We start from the raw sequence: 18995 nt of genomic DNA on the forward strand, positions 1-18995 counted from the left end.
GTAGTCCTTGGGTTCCTGCCACGGCATTCTCCTTTAGGACCAAGTTTCAGCAAACCCATCTGTATTCATAGCTCCCACCCCAGGAAGGTCCTTTCCCGAAGGAAACTTCCCTTCGGAAGCTGGAGAGAGAGTGGCTGGCTGTCACTAACTGAAGTGGGCTCCTGTAGTCTGTCTTCATGGTTTGTTTCTTCTGATAAGTGAGAGGAAATTTTCCCTGAGGTGAAGGAGGAAGAGTTGTTATAAGTAGTAACGGACATGATATTTAGGTCTAAACAGTTGTTGATTACAGAAATGCAGGTTCTTTCAGATGTTACAGGCAGTCGTAAAGACACTGCATGGTGTACACATATGAAGGGAGGGGTCTTCGTTTCCTCCTCCCTGTCGTGGACGGTGCCTTCTCTTGTCTTGTGTGCTGCCTGGTCCTAACCTCCATTCAGAGACAGTGTGGCAGCCAGGGGGAGGGGCTCGGGTTCTGGATTGAGGTTGCTTGTGTTCCTATCCTGGCTGACCACAAATTCTTTTCCAAATGATTTTCACCCTTTTCCATTAAAAACCTAACAATTGAGGAGGCTTCCACTGCCAAACAGCTGCTGGACTGCCTGTCCACCACCTCTTGCAAATCTGTTGCTCCTGAGGCTGTTAATGACTGCTCTTGGAATGAAGGAGCACTCTCCAGTAAGTAGCAGAGAGCAGTTCAGCAGCCTACAGTCCCTCCTGATGCCGCCACTGGCTGTCCTAACAGTGATGACGCGTTTGGTCTTCAGTTGGAGTTATGGGAATGGAAGCCTCCGTTTCGTCGACAGTGCAATTTAGTTTTTTAGATTGGCTTTCACCAATATTTATCAAAGCTTCCTGTACATTAGAATCGCCTGGAGAGCTGTTAACAAATCCCCTTGCCTGGCCAGACCCCAACCCAGATCAGCTAAATCAGAGTCTTTGGGGAAGAGGGCGGGGAGTGTGGGGCCTGAGCATCCGATGATTCTTACGTTCAACAAGTGCTGAGAGCCACTGGCTCAGAGCAGTGTCTGTAAACTTAATCATCCGGCCGGACCACCTGGATGGCTTGTTTAAATGCAGATTGCTGGGCTCTACCCCCAGAGTTTCTCATTCGGTAGATACAGGATGGGGACAATCATTTGCCTTTCTAAATCCCCAGCAATGCTGAGGCTTCGGTCCAGGGACCACACTTTGGGAATCACTATCTTAGACTTATGAAGGGATAGTTTTGGTCAAGAGATGCATTCAGCTTCCTTGAATCACTTGAGCTGCCTGGTGCTGAAGTGGATCTTGGAACAAAACCAGGGTGATTGAAGACGAAAGTGGATAGATATCAGGGAGGCAGCCATCAGAATCACATTGCTGTAGGGCTCGGAACCGTTAGAACTTGAAGCTTCATGCTACTCGTAAGCATACACTGGCAGTGAGGTTTTACTCTGTTTTACGGATGAGAAGGGCACAAAGAATGGATGGGCTAGGGAGAGAAATCCAAGGGAAGCCCCGGAGTGGCCTTGGCTCTGGCTAGTCACTGCACTGGGCCTTCATTTTATGACTGTTTCTTTCTTAGTTTACGCTGGATAATTCTTTTGCAAATCAAGAATTTGAGACTGGGCCCTGGCCGGTTGGCTCAGTAGTAGAGCGTCGGCTTGGCGTGTGGAAATCCCAGGTTCGATTCCTGGCCAGGGCACACAGGAGAAGCACCCATCTGCTTCTCCACCCCTCCCCCTCTCCTTCCTCTCTCTCTCTCTCTTCCTCTTCCGCAGCCAAAGCTCCATTGGAGCAAAGGTGACCCAGGCGCTGAGGATGGCTCCATGGCCTCTGCCTCAGGCACTAGAGTGGCTCTGGTCACAACAGAGCGACGCCCCAGATGGGCAGAGCATCACCCCCTGGTGGGCATGCCGGGTGGATCCCGGTCAGGCGCATGCGGGAGTCTGTCTGACTGCCTCCCCGTTTCCAACTTCAGAAAAATACAAAAAAAAAAAAAAAGAATTTGAGACTGGACTTTTTTTATTTTTGTTATGAAAAGATTTGCAAAGGTTCTCTAGGGAGAACACGTCTCTTTGGTTCTGAAGGATAAGTCATTGACACAGAACAATTAAGGAAGTAGCGCTTTGAAACATGACATTAATCCAGGAAGTTTAGGCATACTGGGTGCTTAAAGATGTGATGTTGGTTTCATGTCTTTTACATTTTAAGTTGTAATTGTTTAATTTGCATAAGTCAACAACTCTTATGCAGATTAAACAAAACCTACCATTTTCTCCGGACTTAAAAGCTCATCTCTCTCTTTTGTTTTTAGGACCTTGTTCTCATTCTCAGATGTCATACTGCAAATACAAACGATTACATCTCCTTCCTTTCCCAACCAGCCCCCCTCCTCAATATGATTCTTTGAGAACCAGTGTGGCGTTCTAGCTGAGGGCTGGAGTTCGGGCTGACCTGTGGAAGGCTGATCACCAAGCCGTCCTTCACGTGGCCCCTCAGTTACAGACGTCATTGAAATCCCCCCATGTGGTCCCATGGGCTTCTCTTGCGCAGTATTAACTTGTGATGATAAATGGATGTAACCAGGTATTTTATTCTTTCCCTAGAGACGTGACTCTTATGGATGTGGTCTCAATAGAAATGTTTTTCCACAGGCGGAGCTTTGGCAGAGTCATTGCCAGTCTGAGAACCCAGATTTCCCCAGTCAGTGAATACTTCAAAAATAAAATGTTCTGAAAACTAGGAAGTTGTAGCCGTCTGAGGGAACTATAGTCTGATTACAGAGGAAGGCGGGCAGTGTTTGTGCAGGACATGCTGCTCCTGCGAGGAGGTTGGTCTGGGCTTTAGAGGAAACGTTCTGTGGGTGCAGCAGGGCGCTTAGGAGTTTGTCCTGGGCTGCTCTGTGAGAAGGTGCTGGCCAGAGGTCACGTAATTTTCATTTTCTTAAAGAAGGGGAGGGGAGAGGAGAAGGAGGCATCAGATTGCTAAACCCTGAAAGAGATTAGAGGTCAGGATGTTTTTATTTGCTTCCTCTTTCCTTCATTTTCCAGGACAATTTTTTTTTTAATTATTAAGTGATAGGAGGGGAGGCAAAGAGACAGACTCCTGCATGCGCCCTGACCGAGATCCACCCGGCAAGCTCACTAGAGGGCAATGCTCTGCCTATCTGGGGCTGTTGCTCCATTGCTCAGCAACTGAGCTATTTTAGCACCTAAGGCAAGACCATGGTGCCATCCTCAGCGTCTATGGCCAACTTACTTGAATTAGCAATAGCTGTAGGAGGGGAAAGAGAGAGACATAGAGAAGGGGAAGGGGGTGGAGAAGCAGATGGGTGCTTCTCCTCTGTGCCCTGACTGGGAATCGAACCTAGGACTTCCACACACCAGGCCGACGCTCTACCACTGAGCCAGCAGCCAGGACCCAGGACAGGATTTTAATTCCTTAGACTATTCAGATGAGTCATAGAAGCATATCCTTTCAAAGCTGAAGGGAAGATCCTTCAGTCATTGCCATCTATTTCACAGATGAAGAAACTGATGCCATCCTAAGAAGATAAGGGACCTGCCCAAGATCTAAGCCTGGTTGATGTGAGGACTGAGGCTCATTCTCCAGTCACACTGATTTCCTTTTCCTTCCTCAAATATTCCAATGTATTCCTCACTTGGATCCTCTGACAGGTCACCCCTCCTGACCTGGCATGACTGGCTCCCTGCTGTCCAGAACACAGCCCATGACCTCCCAGCAGCTTCCTCACCACCCAGCCGTGCTCCATCCCGTGACCATACTTTAAATTCCACATACCACTTAAAGTGAGCTGATGTTCTTTCTTCTCTTTGTGTTTTATTGCCTACAACTCTCATTGGAATGCCAGCTAAGAACCACCAGGCTGTTTTCCCAGCCTAGAGCAGTGCCCAGCACATGGGAGACCCCAGAAAACATGGTGCTGAAGTGGAGTGATCTGGACGAGAGAGTGATGGGCAGGTTTCTTGGGCAGGCCTCTGGCCACGTGAGACTCCACGTACAGAGGACTGGATTGTGGTCTAGATCAGTGCTGTCCCCTAGGCGTACCACACAAGCCAACATTCTAGATTTATTTTTTAATACCCACATTACAAAAAGTGAAAATAAATAGATGTAATTAATTTGAATAGTATATTTTATTTAACCCAATATATCTAAACCATTGTCATTTCAACATGTGATCAAATATAAAAGTTATTAATGAGGTATTTTGCTTTCTTTTTTTATACCAGGTCTTTGAAATCCTGTGTATAATTTATATTTACAGCCCATCTCAGTGTGGACACTGAATTTTTGTCAGAAATTCTTGATTGGCATTTAGATTTCAAAAAACTTACAGTTGAAAAATTCACAAACTCAAATTTTTTTAATTAATTGAATCATTAGTTTTTACATGTGAAATAAAATTAAATAAAAATGTAAGATTCAGATTTTCAATCCTGCTAGCAACATTTCAAGTGCTTGTGCCACACATGGCTGGCGGGGCCCAGGTCCACACTGGGTGCATCAGGCTATTGGTTTTGAAGTTCCCTGCCCTCCTGCCCTCCATCAGCCCTGTGGTACAGAGCCTGGGACAGGGGCCCATGGAGACAGAGCACCAGGGCCTGTGCCTCTACCACCTTGCTGGCCATCATGTTAAGACACAGGAGTTGGTGAATCCTTGTAAGACCTGGAGAGCCAAGTTGTTTATTCTGGTATGTTTTAGAAGGGCAAGGTCAGGGGTTCTCACAGTACATGGGATTCTGAGTACATGGAGTTCACATGTGAACACAGAAATGGGCGCACACATGGGCCTCTCTCAAAACTAGTATTGGCAGGCTCCTGGAGCCCTCGGGGCTCCGCAAACCAGATTCTGTAGACAGAGCTGCTCACTCAGCTGGCTGTGACTGGTCAGCTGTCTCACACACACCCCATGGAGGCACCCAGCATTTATCCGTGCAGGAACACTTTTTCTCAGCCCTCTGCAAGGCCCTGAACTAAGGAGCACCACCCCTCAGAAGAGGTGCACAGTCCTCCCCACCCCCCGTGTGCCATCCTGTCCTGATCTCTGCTCAACTTCGGCCTGGCTGCACCACATGCTCCTTGGTTACTAGGGAGCTTAATGGTATAGGGGGCACACGTGATACTCTGTTTTCCTGAACTTTTCCAGGAGGCGTAGAAATGCTGTGAGCTCATCATACCAGCAGCTGCAAAGGAGTCTGTTTCATGGTGTGTGTATCCCTTGGGGAAAAAAAACAAGGCTGTGTTACGCTCTGAAACATTGGATGCCACAGGCTTTTGTCATGGCTCTAAGTGAATTACCAAATGACAGTTCTTCTTTGCTAAGAACATTAGCAGAGTAACTCTAATTGAGACATCCAGGACACAGATGGCCAAGACAGCCAGTGTGCCTGACGAGTAGACAAAAGCTAAAATTTGTCACGGTGAAAACTGTCTCAAATTCCTAAATCACAAACAATTTGTAAGTAGAGCGCTTCCCATTGAACAAGCTATCAAGAACAGAATTCTGAGGAGATATCCCTACTTCACATTCTTCTCTACAAGCCCAGGGTAGACCATGTGCTATACCCTTCTGTTTTCATGATCTTTCAACTGACTTTTTTAAAGGATCTACTGTGTGCCAGGCATTGTGCTAGGCACTGAGAATGAAAAGACATGAGCTCTCAGACTTCACACAGACACCAGAGAACAAATGTGATTAATCGTGATCCTTTATCAGACAGAGCCTGCTACATATATGGCTCTGTGGAAAATTCTGGGGATATGGAGAGATGTAAGGCATAATCTCTGTTCTCTGGAAGCTTATGGTATGATCAAGAAGACAGGTATAATCACAAAAGGTGCAAGGCACATCCCTGGCCGGTTGGCTCAGCGGTAGAGCGTCGGCCTAGCGTGCGGAGGACCCGGGTTCGATTCCCGGCCAGGGCACACAGGAGAAGCGCCCATTTGCTTCTCCACCCCTCCGCGGCGCTTTCCCTCTCTGTCTCTCTCTTCCCCTCCTGCAGCCAAGGCTCCATTGGGGCAAAGATGGCCCGGGCGCTGGGGATGGCTCTGTGGCCTCTACCCCAGGCACTAGAGTGGCTCTGGTCGCAACATGGCGACGCCCAGGATGGGCAGAGCATCGCCCCCTGGTGGGCAGAGCGTCGCCCCTGGTGGGCGTGCCGGGTGGATCCCAGTCGGGCGCATGCGGGAGTCTGTCTGACTGTCTCTCCCTGTTTCCAGCTTCAGAAAAATGAAAAAAAAACAAAAACAAAAAAAAACAAAAGGTGAAAATAAGATAGTATGTTATAGGATAGAGCAGTGGTTCTCAAACTTTTTAAAATTGTACAAATAATTTTATGCACACTATATACAAATTTCTGAGAAATATGTTATAATAATTAAGTCAGATATTAAAGAAAAAATATAAAGTCTAAGCATGGTTTTATGGTAATTAAACAAAATAAATACAGCAAAATTAAATTTATTCTGACATTAAAAAACATTTTATGTTACATTTTTTGAGTTATGCTTTCTAGAATTCATAAAAAAGAGGGGTTAAAAATTTAAAAATGAGAAAATAGTTATCTTTTTATATATATAAATACATTCTTAGTAAGATTTAGTAAATTCGGCAGGTTCCAGCACGAATGTGTTGTTTTTTCATTCTTGTGTTTATGAGAAACATGAGTCTGATGTGTCCTAGTGATTTCTTCAATGTTTGGGCATATATTTGAAAGGGAAACTCTCATTTCCTCATCAATACATTGAAGAATTCCTCTCTTCTTACTCTTACTTGTGTTGGGTGCAGAAAACCCCCACCATACATATCATCTTAACTTTACACCAAAGGATAGAAGAAACTTGCCCCTAGTCTTTCTGGGGAATATGGGGGGTAGTGTAAACAATCCAGCACCACAGCTTAACAGCCTTTTGCAACCTAATCAGGCAAGTGAGGTGAGGGGTTGGGCAGACTATCAGTTTACAGCCAATTCCCCACACCTCTGTCCTCCAAAAATCTAAATTCCAAAAACCCTGTTGGTTTTTTGGTCCCCAACAGGCACATATTTCTCTGGAATACCATAGGGTGCACCTGGAAATCTTCTAGGGTGCACCAGTGAGCCCTGGCGCACACTTTGAGAACCACTGAGGTAGAGTAAGAAGACACAGGTCAAACCATGTTCTTGAATCCAACATAACTAGTAATAAAGATGAATTTGATACAACTTCTGATTTTTCTATGTACATTTTAATTTGTTCCAAAGCTGGAGTGAGGCAGTGATCAGTCCCCTTAGCCAGCACTACAACCAAAGGAGACTGGTGAAAATAAGCCTTTTTTACTTCGTGAAGTGTTTCCTCATCTGAAATGCCATGCTTCAGTCAGTGAACTCATTCAACCTTTCCCTTGCAATCAATATGCCTCATCTTGTTTTAGCAGCCTTGGTGGTTGGTCTTTTTATCCTCCCCAACCCCACTCCTGCATCTGTACCAGGGTGTAGAGAGGTCTTGGCTCCCAGGTCAGTTACTGGCTGGGGAATAACTGGAGGAGGGGGAGAATGTTACAACCCATAAGGCAACGGGCCATTCCTTTTATAAGCCGACAAATCTGTAGTTCATTATTTATTTTAGGTACCAAGCTCTAGTTGTTCCATCCTTATGGCTGTATTTTTAGAAGTCTTAGATTATTATAGCAACTGTGAAAAAGAATGGGAAAAGAAATCTGGCTCCCAGTATACACCCCGCTTGCTTCTTGAATTAAATTTGTCTTTAGCCCTCAAACAATGCTGCTCCCACCCCCGGTGCTGATTGAAAGCCGTTACCCTTGTGCGGCTGCTGACGAGGCTACCAGATGATGAGACGTTTCAGGGTGCTGGCGGTCTTCCCCCTCATCCAGTTGTTCGTTCTGAGTACCAGCTGCATGTGGGAGGGTAGAGGTGGAGAAGGCCGGACAGGAAGCATGGGTGACTGTGACATTTCCCTCACAGTGCCAAGTGAAACATTACAATTTGTGTTGAGTCTGATATTCTAGTCATGGAACTTAAGCCTCATTCGAGCTGATGAGACGAAACAGAGACAGTCATGGGACAGCCCCATTGTGCATCAGAGGAAGTAAATAAATATGCTGAGTTATTGGGCAGCATCAGTGCAGTGAAAGGCAGGGCATGGTAGTCTTTAACTGTTTCTCTCACGCTGTGGTTACTTATAGAAAAGCTTTGAAGGAGTTGTAGCAGGAAAAAGAAAGGAAGGAATACTTGAGCATGAAGGATGTAAGCTGATGCTTTACTGTCACCTCCTGGGTCCTATAGCGGCCACCTGTGCCCACATGCCCTGCTGCTTTCTCTGAGGGCCTCCCCAACCCCACCTCAGACCTCAGCCTTTGTTTCTTCCCCTAACACTCCAGTGTCCTATGGACATGAGAACCCTGCCGGACTCCATCTCAGGGTTGCCTGCTGAGCCCCAGCAGCGTCTTTCCCTAGTTAACTGACGGGATTCTGTTTTCCCTAAGTCCTCAGCACCGAGGTCCTGCCCTCGACAAACTGGTCACCTAGAGCTGTGACCAGGAAGCTGACTTGGTCTGGAGTCTTTCGGTATTGTCTAAGCTCCACGGGGAGGCTTTCGGTACCTGTCCAGATGAAGGCCGGGTAGTTACTATTCACCCCGTTGGACTGCCCCAGTTTTCAACAGCAGCACTGTGTGTAGCGGGCAGTTCCCTGCAGGTCCGCCTCCTGCCCAGTCTTAGTTCTTGCACACGTCACTAGTTCATTGCTATGGGGCTGCTGTGCCTTACTGCCAAGCCCGTTCCCCACAGACTATTTTTCTTCAGTATTTACAAAAGAAAAAAGTGCAATATATGGTCATGAGACCAGTGAAAAAATATGTTTTGCTTTCTAAGTCTGATTTCTCATTTCAAATCTGAATAATATGGTCCAGTGACGGAGTCCAGAAGAGAAGTGATAAAAATATTTTGACGAAGCTTAGGGTCTCAAAGTGATAGAATTTAAAAATGCTGATAAAGGAGTACAAGGAATTAGAAAAAGGTTCCTAGTGGCTATACCCATTTACATTCCCACCAACAGTGCCCATGGTTTCCTCCTCTTCACGTCCTCTCCAGCATTTATCTCTTGTCTTTTTTTGTGACAGGCATGAGGTGGTATTTCATTATGGTTTTGATTTGCATTTTCTTTCTTTTTTTTTTTAAATCTTTTTAAAAATTTTTTTAATTTATTCATTTTTAGAGAGAGAAGGGGGAAGGAGCAGGAAGCATCAACTCCCATATATGCCTTGACCGGGCAAGCCCAGGGTTTTGAACCAGCGACCTCAGCGTTCCAGGTCGATGCTTTATCCACTGTGCCACCACTGTATTTTCCCCATGATTAATGATGTTGAGCACTTTTTCATGTACCTGTTGACTTGTATATCTTCTATGGGATAATATGTATTCACTTCCTTTGCCCAATTTTTTTTTTTTTTTTGCTATTGTCTGATATCTTAATATACATTGGATAACAGCCCCTTGTCAGATCTATGACTTACAACTATTTTCTCCCATTGTATATTGCCCTTTCATTTTGTTGATGGTTTCTTTTGCTATGTGCCTTTTAATTTGATGTAATCCCACTTTGTATATTTTTGCTTTTGTTGCCTTCCCTGTTGGTATCTAATTTTTAAAAAAATTATTGCCAAGATTGATATCAAGGAGACTTTTCCCTATTTTTTCTTTTAGGGTTTTTGTTTTTTTTTTGGTTTCAGGCTTCATGTTCTAGTCTTTAATCCATTTTGAGTTTGTCACTATGTATGGTAAGATAGGGGTTATATATATTTTTAATCTTCAGAAAGTATACTTTCTTGGAGTGTCAGTAGAGTTACATCCGATAATCTAAAAATATAGTACTCTGTCTTAGTTCTAGCTAGGACGATGCTATATTATAGATTTGTAATGTGTCAGAGGAGTAGGCACAGTAGGTTTACAGTTGTTCATATGGAAAATAAACAAGAATAAACTGTTTCACGTACTCAAATCTGTAAACCTTTTTAAAAATTTTATTATTGTTCTCTTATTCTATTCCATTGATCTATGTCTTTTTTTTTTTTTTTTTTTTTTTTAATTTTTCTGAAGCTGGAAACGGGGAGAGACAGTCAGACAGACTCCCGCATGCGCCCGACCGGGATCCACCCGGCACGCCCACCAGGGGGCGATGCTCTGCCCACCAGGGGGCGAGTGTCTGGGTTTTTTTTAAGGAATTAAAAAAAAAATTTTATTTAGAAAATTAATTTTAACAGGGTGACATTGGTCAACTAGAGAACATAGATTTAGAGAAAACATTTCCAGATCATGTTGACATTCGATTATGTTGTATATCCATTACCCAAAGTCAAATCGTCCTCTGTCACCTTTTATTTGGTTTTCTTTATGCCCCTCCCCTCCCCCACCTCTCCCTCCCTTCTCTTCCCCTCCCCCTGGTAACCACTGCACTCTTATCTATGTCCATGAATCTCAATTTTGTGTCTCCCCTATGTATGGAATCATACAGTTCTTAGTTTTTTCTGTTTATTTATTTCACTCAGTATAATGTTATCAAGGTCCATCCATGTTGTTGTAAGTGATCCGATGTCATCATTTCTTATGGCTGAGTAGTATTTCATAGTATATATGTACCACATCTTCTTTATCCAATCCTCTATTGAAGGGTTTTTGGTTGTTTCCATGTCTTGGCCATTGTGAACAATGCTGCAATGAACATGGGGCTGCATGTGTCTTTACGTACCAGTGTTTTTGAGTTTTGGGGGTATATACCCGTAAAGGGATTGCTGGGTCATATAGCAGTTCTATTCTTAATTTTTTGAGGAACCACCATACTTTCTTCCATAATGGTTGTACTACTTTACATTCCCACCAACAGTGAATGAGGGTTTAAGGAATTAAATTTAAGGGGGTGACATTGGCCAATAAAAATACATAGGTTTCAAGTAAATGTCAACAGTTCAAATGTTTTACTTTTGTCCCGCCTGTATATTCTCAGTATTAATAAGACTACTTGTGCAGTTGGCAGAGACTGAATTAACAGGGTTTTGCGGGATATTTGAAAATTATAAAATGCCAAATAATCGGTAGCCCTGGCCGGTTGGCTCAGTGGTAGAGCGTCGGCCTGGCGTGCAGAAGTCCAGGGTTCGATTCCCGGCCAGGGCACACAGGAGAAGCACCCATCTGCTTCTCCACCCCTCCCCCTCTCCTTCCTCTCTGTCTCTCTCTTCCCCTCCCGCAGCCGAGGCTCCATTGGAGCAAAGATGGCCCGGGCACTGGGGATGGTTCTGTGGCCTCTGCCTCAGGCGCTAGAGTGGCTCTGGTCGCAACAGAGTGATGCCCCAGAGGGGCAGATCATCGCCCCCTGGTGGGCAGAGCGTCGCCTCCTGCTGGGCATGCCGGGTGGATCCCGGTTGGGCACATGCGGGAGTCTCTCTGTCTCTCCCCATTTCCAGCTTCAGAAAAATACAAAAAAAAAAAAAAAAAAAAAAAAGCCAAATAATCGGGATATTCAGACCCAGTGTGGTGGGGAACTTTCACTCTACAGTAGAAATTATGCTGAATAGCAAGTATAAAATGATTTAAAACATTATGCTCTCTAACTGTAGAGATGGGGACACTTTTTAAAATTCTCCATTCTTTAATTTATCCCCTGTATTTTTTCCTCTTGTCTATCTCATCTCTCAAAGCAGAATTTTTTGGTATACAGCCACTTGCCTAAAATCATATAAAGGTTGGGCAAGAGTAGGTTTATAGTTGTGACTACACAAAAACAGAATTTATTCTTGTGCTTTTATTTATTATTGTATTATTTTTTCATATGAATAACTATAAAGCTACTTTTGCCCCACCTGTATTATATCACTGAACAAGAATCCCTTGAATTTTTGTTTGTTTTACTTCATTCCAGGTCTCGTCTTTGATTTGTGTAGTCCTGCTGTCATGTTTGATGGATTGGTAGGCTGCCTAGGGTCTGAGTCAGACCATATCCAGCTCTGTAACCAAACAGGCACTGAATGGAATTAATAGGCTAAAATATGCACTAGTTTTACTTATTCAACAAATATTTGAGTGTCTACTATGTGCCAGACACTGTGCCAGATCCTGGATGTATTCCTTAAAAAGCAAACAAATAGCCTGACCAGGCAGTGGCACAGTGGATAGAGTGTTGGCCTGGGACAGTGAGGACCCAGGTTCAAAATCCTGAGGTCACCAGCTTGAGCACAGGCTTATCTGGTTTGAACAAGGACTCATCAGCTTGAGCACGGGGTCGCTGGCTTGAGTGGGGATTATAGACATGACCTCATCATCTCTGGCTTGAAGCCCAAGGTTGCTGGATTGAGCGAGGGGTCATTGGCTCAGCTAGAGCCCCCGGTCAAGGCACATATGAGAAAGCAATCAATGAACAGCTATAAAGTACCACAACAACAAATTGATGCTTCTCATCTTCTGTCCTATCTGTCCCTGTCAGTCTGTCTGTCTCGCTAAAAAGAAGGGGGAAAAAGAGCACACAAGTAAAATCTTAAAACTCTGAAACTCCCTGAAAATACTAAAAATTATCTTTTTCCAAAGCAAATTTTTGTGGATATTTATTAAGCACTTACTTTGAAGGCACTACAGAGAATATAATGCATAAAGATAGGGTTTCTTCTTTCTAAAGGAATTTCATACAACAACCAACAGATATTCATTATTTTAGTCAGTATGCGTCGTCTTTTATAACTAACAATTCCGCGATCACAGTGGGTTAACATAAAAAAGGTTTGTTTCTTATTCATTCCAAGTTCCCAAGTGAATGTTTCTTGTTGGGTGGCTTTCTTCCAAGATATGGTCAGAAACCCAGGCTTCTCCCACCTTATGACCCCACTATCTTCAGTGCTGGCCTCCAGGACTATCACAGAAAGGAGATAAATGTCCTCCTCTGCCTAGAAGTAACACACACAAATTTCTGCTTCCATCCCAGTAGCTAGATCTAGTCATCTGGCTCCATCTAGATGCAAGGGAACTGGGAAATAGTGTCTGCGGCTGTGCAGCCACTTCCCAGGAACAAGTATGCGCTAGAGGAGGGAAACATGAATCTTGGATGTCAACTAAGTCATCCATCTGAGATCTTGGCTCTAAGCTTAAAACTCTAGGTGGAAGGGTAACTAATGAAACAAGACAGCCTGTCAAGCATTCAATTCTTGAGATAGCCTGCAGTATAGAGCAAAATAAAGGCAATATGAATGCTTCTTAGAAATAGCTTGTTCTAACCGCTGTTGCTATGGGACTCCTACAGCATTGTTTTCACCAGTAGTTTTCTATTATGGCATTCTGTTATCGTCACTGCCATCATCACCACATCTGTTGATGTGAGTATCCTTGAAATAAGTGAGTGACCAGAACCACATTAATCTCGTGTTTTGAAAGACTCATGGGAGTGGAGTAAATGTTGCTGTTCACAGATCAGGAAAGATGAAAGGAAAGGAAAGCATGATTCATTTAGGGTAGTATTAAAAGATCTGAAAACGTCTGGATATGTGAGATGAATGAAAACAGGGCCATCATCTAAGTGTATTCAAGGGAGATACACAACTGTAGGGGCACCATTCACATTGTAAGCTGTGTTAATGGTGTCCTTGAATTATGTAGCTATTCTGTACTGAATGAAAATTTTAGCAGTGAAATGGTTAGGAAGACAGTAGTGTTTTAAGCACAATTTATGATGCTGAAACTGTAAGTTTCCAATGGTACCCAGCAGATGACTTGACTTGTAGATTTTTTTGATATCAGTTCTAATTAGGTTGTTCTTTACACAGTATGTAAAGAAGTATCTCCTAAGCAGGTATTTTATGTTTCTATGGAGAAATGGGAGAGTAAAATCAAGAGGAAGAGAGTTGAGAGTAGAATGAGAAGTAGAAAAACAAAATATGAAAGGGTCCAGGCAGGGGCTGTGGCATTTCGAGAACTACATGAGTAGATGGGGTGATCTCTCTGGACCTCTGATCACTTATCTATAAAATGGGCAGCTTAGACAGGAGGTCTCTGACATCCATTCCTGTACACAGTGTTCAAGGAAACACAGACTGTAGAGCAGCTTACATCACAAAAGTTGCTGTTTTACCCAAGAAATACTATATAAAACAACAAAAGTCGTTTTGTGTCAGAAACATTTGAGAGGCAGAAAAGCTGGATTCTCATACTGCGCTTGCTGTCAGTTATTTCATCCTTCTGAGCCTCAGTTTATCCACCTGTAAAGAACATTTAAAAAGAACATCAAGTGCTTTATAAAGCTTTCCCTACTGTAAATATCCTGTGAGTTTAGACTTTTAAAAATAGATGGATGGTTTTGCCCTAAAACAAAGAAAAAGACCCTGGTGTCGTCAGAGCTCCACACTGGAGTCAGGTAGCGTGGGCGGAGGTCTCCAGAGGAGAGACCTAAGGAGGGGCAGCACGTCCATCCCAGTTGTTACGGCCTATTAACTCCTTGGGTATGATCAGATTTAGGCAGAGAACTGAACCGTGGGCCACCCTTTTGATAGGCTTTTTGATTTCTAAGTCTGTCATAGGAGGATTTCTTTTGTTAGTACCAGAGTTAATTTAGCTTTACCAGGTTTCATTATTTACCAAGCTTCCTTTGGTTGCTGACAGACATCTGCAAAATGTGTTTTGTATACTTGAAATTTACTAAAAGAATAGATCTTAAGTGGACTCACTGCCAGAAAAAGGTGACTGTGAGGTAATGAATAGATTAATCAGCTTGATTATGGCGATCATTTCACAATGTGTACGTATGTGAAAATATCATTATATATTCCTTAAATATAGATAGCTGTTCTCTCATTTATACTTGAGTAAATCTGGGGAGAAAGACCAAAAAGCAAAAAAAACAAGTTCTGAGCATCTGCTGTGCCTATTGGACTGTTGTAGTCATTTATGATGATGAGTGTTATTGCTCTTAGCTTTATTGAGCAGGTCTTGGGTATTTACAAACGAAAGGCAAGACACTCCATCAACAAAAAGATGATGACTTGATTCATTGTAACAGTTGCTTTATTGAAGAAAATGAAGCTGATGGGCCTGACCTCACAGAGCTTCTGGTTAATTCCAGTAGGTGTGGGAAGTATGTAATTGGAAAGGTAACTTATAAAACTAAATTGTATACCTGGCTGCAGCACTGTCATGTCATGTAAAGGGGCACAAGTCATATTCCTATAAAGGAACATATAAAAGACGTTTATTAAATACTTGTAGATTGAATGAATGTGCCTAGGAAAAATCCACCTGCAACAAAGGCAGCCAATGAACAAACCCATCAGTCATTGTTACGGCTGTTAGTGGAGGAAAATAGTAATAAGAGTAGCCTCCTTTGAAAATTTCTAACCATACACCTGCGTGTGGTGTGGATTTTGAAACCATATTACATGTGCAGTATGGGTAATTCCAAGAGAAACGTAAATAAAAATAATTCCAGTGGGTAGTACCTTCTGGGGGCCAGCAAAACAAATGGGAATCCTCTTGGTAGAAAAATATCTTCAACCAAGAGGCCTCAGGATACCTACAGATTAACTTCAGCCAAATATAAGATCTCAATGAAAGGTTAGTACAGTGGTTCTTAAACTTTTTGAAGTTGGGTCGCATTTAAAATCTTACAAATAATTGTAGGTGCACTATATACAAATTTCTGAGAAATATGTTATAATTATTAAGTCAAATATTAAAGAAAAAATATATAAAGTCCAATTGTGCTTTTATGGTAATTAAACAAAATAAATATGGCAAAATTAAATTTATTCTGACATTAAAAAAACATTTTTATGTTACAATTTTTGAGTTATGCTTTTTAGAATTCACAAAAAAGAGGGGTTATCTTTTTATATATATAGATACATTCTTAGTAAGATTTAGTAAATTCGGCAGGTCCCAGCACAAATGTGTTAAGTTTTTTCATTCTTGTGTTTATGAGAAACATGAATCTGATGCGTCCTAGCAATTTCTTCAATGTTTGAGCATATATTTGAAAGGCAAACTCTCATTTCCTTGTCAATACATTGAAGAATTCCTCTCTTTTTACTCTTAATTGTGTTGAGGGTAGAAAATCCTAATTCACATAAATAGGGTGTTGAAAATTGTAGTAAAATGTTCAAAGCTTTTTTAGATATTGCCACATATTCTCCTTTTATAGAAATCCAAAAGGCTTCAAGAGACAATTCCTTATGTTTAATCGTCAATCCAAAACCCCCACCATACATATCATCTTAACTTTACACCAAACAAAGGATAGAAGAAACTTGCCTCCAGTCTTTCTGGAGAACACGGGGGTAGTGTAAACAATCCAGCACCACAGCTTAACAGCCTTTTGCAACCTAATCAGGCAAGTGAGGTGGGGGGTTGGGCAGACTGTCAGCTTACAGCCAATTGCCTACACCTCTGTCCCCCCAAAATCTAAACTCCAAAACCATGTTGGTTTTTTGGTCCCTAACAGGCACATATTTCTCTGGAATACCACAGAGAGCACTTGGAAATCTAGGGCGTACCAGTGCGCCCTGGCACACACTTTGAGAACCACTGGGTTAGTACATAAGGAAATGAGCTGATATAGCAAGAATTAGCAGAAGAGAGAGGAGAGAAAGGAAAGAGAAGAGGGAAGAGAGAGTTGTTTATTTAGACTGACAACTTTAATTTAGATAGTGGAGTTGCCAGATAGTGAATATGAACTAACTATATTCATTCTTGTAATCTATGATGTTTAATAAATTACCCCAGAATTTAGTGGCATAAAATAACCATTTGTTATGCTTATGGCATCTATGGGTCAGGAACTCGAGAGTGAGGTGGGGGCAGGGATGGATTGCATCTGCTCCGTGTTGCCTGGGGCCTCAGCTGATTGGCTGGCAGGCTGGCAGGCTGTAGTACCTCGGCAGCTGGCTGCTGCAATACCTGAAGATTCGAAGGCTTGTTCGCTCTTATTTCTGGTGGTTCTTGCTGGCTGTGACCGAGACCTTAGCTGGAGTTATCAGCCAGAATGTCCAAACATGACTTCTCTATGGCACCTGGGCTTCCTCACGGCATGGTAGCTGGTTCCCAGGGCATCTGCAGAGAGAACCAGGTAGAAGCTATATCACCTTTTTAACATAGGTTCCCAGAGACAGTGAAATGATACTTTTAAAATGCCGATAGTTGATAAGTATAAACATAGAATTATAGATCCAATGAAACTACCTTTAAAGCCTGAGAGCGAAATAAAGACATTTTCAGATTTTTTTAATAGAGCATTTTACAGGTAGACCCTCACTTTATAAAAATTCTATAAGATGTGCTTCAGGAAAAAGAAAATTTTTCTCAGAAGGAAGATCGTAGATGTAAGAAAGAACAGACACCAAAGAAATTGGCAAATAATTTCCTGTATTAAACAATATAATAATGTCTAATTTTTAGGGTTAAAAGAAAAACAAAACAATAAATGTACTGAACAATAATAGCATTTAAGTTGGCAGAGGTTGAACAGAATCAAAGTATTCCTTATAGTGTGAGAGGAAAGAAAATATATTAATTAACTTAAATGCGGTCAAGTTGAGTAGGCATGGCAAAATTTTAAGGAAGAATAGAAATAACTTTCAAACAAGTAGAGCACAAAAACTATTAGAATAAGGACAAACAGTCCAAAGGAGAGCACTAAAGAGGAAAAGACAGGCATGGAGAAAGTTGGATAAATAAGAAACGTTACATAATACAACTATCAGTAAGCACAATAAGTTTCAATGGACTAAACTAACCAGTTAAGTGCTTCACGGCTCACTTTAAAGGATTACTATACAGTTAATGCAAAGCCAGAAAGGGACAATATGAGAAATGAAAATTACCGGGTCAATCTTACCCATAAACAGAACTGTAAAATCATGGCTTGATGGGAGAGATGGTGATGATCATAAAAGCTCCAGAGGACACAGTGCCCATACTTGTGACATCTGCAAGGACATGCTGACCTTCGTTCTGGTTTATTTCTGGGAGAAAGGTTGGCAGGAGGTCTTCATAGATAGCAACTCATTCATGGCTGTCTCTGTTTAATATTCATGACCCAAGGCTGCTATGCGATGCCTGAGTTACATAACAGCACCTGTTTTACAACCCAAGATGTCACAGCCTAATGAATAATGAGGTGCTTGTGGGAGTTATTGAAGGATTCACTACAGACTCTTAACCAATGCAAGAGTTGCAGGAGATGAGGTGACATCATAAAGAATTAATCAAAGTGATTCGTCTCTGTTGCTGTGGACAGATTACGTTCTCATTCTGTCTCTGAAAGTTTATAACCAGTGTCTGAAGTAGTTACAAATGTATTATTAATAATCCTTAGAAAATCAATACATTTTTGCATATTTTAAGCATTGCTCATATCCAGAAATTTGCATCAGTTGAACCTGCCCTCATACTATCACTGCCTCTTAAAATTTGACCCCTCCCTCCAAAACAAAACCTAAAGCAACATTCTGTTATTCTCTTTGAATGCATCAGCTCTAGCTGCCCTCTATTCAGCGATTCCTTAAAGCTTGAGTTGGAGAATTAAAGTTAAAAAGCTAAGGTTTGGCCCTGGCTGGTTGGTTCAGTGGTAGAGCGTCGCCCTGACGTGCAGGAGTCCCAGGTTCGATTCCTGGCCAAGGCCCACAGGAGAAGCGTCCATCTGCCTCTCTACCCCTCCCCCTCTCCATCCTCTCTGTCTCTCTCTTCCCCTCCTGCAGCCAAGGCTCCACTGGAGCAAAGTTTGCCCAGGCGCTGAGGATGGCTCTGTGGCCTCTGCCTCAGGCGCTAGAATGGCTCTGGTTGCAACAGAGTGATACCCCAGAGGGGCAGAGCATCGCCCCCTGGTGGGCATGCTGGGTGATCCCTGTCGGGCACATGCAGGAGTCTCTGACTGCCTCTGAAGTTTCCAACTTCAGAAAAATACAAAAAAAGAAAAAGTGGATGAACCAGATGGGTAAAGTCTGGAGGAGTCCCTCAGGTGTTCACGTGT

The 18995-nt window shown here is 42.7% G+C and overlaps 1 protein-coding gene and 1 long non-coding RNA gene across 7 annotated transcripts in view; one reads left to right on the top strand and one right to left on the bottom strand.

Moving 5' to 3' along the window:
• Positions 1 to 18995, top strand: part of TMEM108 (transmembrane protein 108) — a 327524-nt gene that overhangs the window by 175846 nt on the left and 132683 nt on the right. The gene's annotated exons all lie outside the window — the stretch shown is intronic.
• On the bottom strand, positions 14179 to 17962 carry LOC136314757 (uncharacterized). The gene is made up of 3 exons (XR_010727361.1): positions 17862 to 17962; positions 16901 to 17077; positions 14179 to 14235 (listed from the first exon to the last, which is right to left on the bottom strand). It is a non-coding gene; the product is annotated as an uncharacterized lncRNA (long non-coding RNA).

The sequence above is a fragment of the Saccopteryx bilineata genome, chromosome 10 (genome assembly GCF_036850765.1).
Source record: "Saccopteryx bilineata isolate mSacBil1 chromosome 10, mSacBil1_pri_phased_curated, whole genome shotgun sequence".
NCBI lineage: Eukaryota > Metazoa > Chordata > Mammalia > Chiroptera > Emballonuridae > Saccopteryx > Saccopteryx bilineata.